We start from the raw sequence: 1494 nt of genomic DNA on the forward strand, positions 1-1494 counted from the left end.
TTTTAAATAATAATTTAATATAATTTATAATAAAATTTTTTAAAATTTTAAAAATTTTTAGAAATCTTGTGAAAATTACCCCCCTTTTCGCCCCTGGCGGGAGGTCAGGTTCCCGCTTAACATTTAGTACCATAGCTATATACTACTGATGATGGGAGAGGCGAAGAGACTGTCTGGAACCTGCGTTTTTTTTTTGTCAGTTTATTATACAGTGAATCAAGAACACCCAGAATTATTAAAAGTATTCAAAGCAGTGAACACTTTTATGATATATAGCTAAATGTGGCTGGGTATTCAAGTTCCCGACAGGGAGAAAAGTTGCCAATTAGGGATTTAGTCATATTTTCAGATTGTTAAACTATATGTATAGAAAGGTGTATTCACATCATTTATTGTTTATCATCTTTTACTATATTTGAAAAAAATAATTTACAACTACCACTAATGAATAAAAATGTTGGAGAGCCCTTTTTTTTCTTCGGTAATAAAATTTTACTACAGTTATGCATAGACTTTTGAATAGAAAATAATTATTGAGAAAGATTACAAAAAAATAAATTTCAGCATTGACTGATAAGTTTTCCCGGGACGAAAATAAGGGGCGGTAGGCCATTCATTATTGCCATAGCACATTGTGTTCCCAATATATTGTTATTATGTTTTTTTTTTACTTCAGATACAGCATGGCAGCACGGAAAGACCTAAATGTAGAGGGGGTTTCTTGAAACTTTTAGAAGACCTTCCCGGATACGATACAGATGTGAAGAGGATATAGATGACCCCGAGTTTAGGATGACCTTCCCAATTCAGCCCACAATACTGTATCAATTGATCCCATAACTAACCTACAAATTTGGAAAGGGATAATAAAGCAGTTCATTTAGCTTCCAACTATCATGGTTTTTTTCCCTACAACTATCAAAAGAACAGAAAAGATTAAAACAGATAATAATTCCATGCCCACAAGTAGTAAAAAACATAACGAGAACATGGGCGGAGTAATAAGCACGATATGCCTTTCGGCAATTGTATGGCACAAACAGAAGAGCATTTAATGGTGGCACAGAATTTTCTTTGGGTCCTTGATATGAGTATTGTGAATGCATAGCTGTTTACCCAAAGAAACTCATCCATCTCTTTCAGTTTTCAACGTACAGAGCTTGCCAGAGGATTTTCATGTAAAAAATGAAAAACGATATATGTTCAATTTATATTGTAACGGTGCCATTAAATTTTTATAAAGTGTGATAATGCCATGGAATAATGATATTATATTCTAGTAATTCATAAAGAGTGTATCATTTTGTTAAAATTCTTCCTTAGAAGTTAACTATTATGTTTTCTTTTTTATAAAAAAATGGTTCCTTTTTTGTGTCTAGAAGCCTGGCGGGACTCTGAGTACCCGCTACTGTATTTTTGTATTGAAAATACAATATGCAAAATTTGTAACATTAATTGTTTCATTGGGGTCCTAGGAACAATATATCTCTGAAT

The sequence above is a fragment of the Penaeus monodon genome, chromosome 19, assembly GCF_015228065.2.
Source record: "Penaeus monodon isolate SGIC_2016 chromosome 19, NSTDA_Pmon_1, whole genome shotgun sequence".
Lineage (NCBI taxonomy): Eukaryota > Metazoa > Arthropoda > Malacostraca > Decapoda > Penaeidae > Penaeus > Penaeus monodon.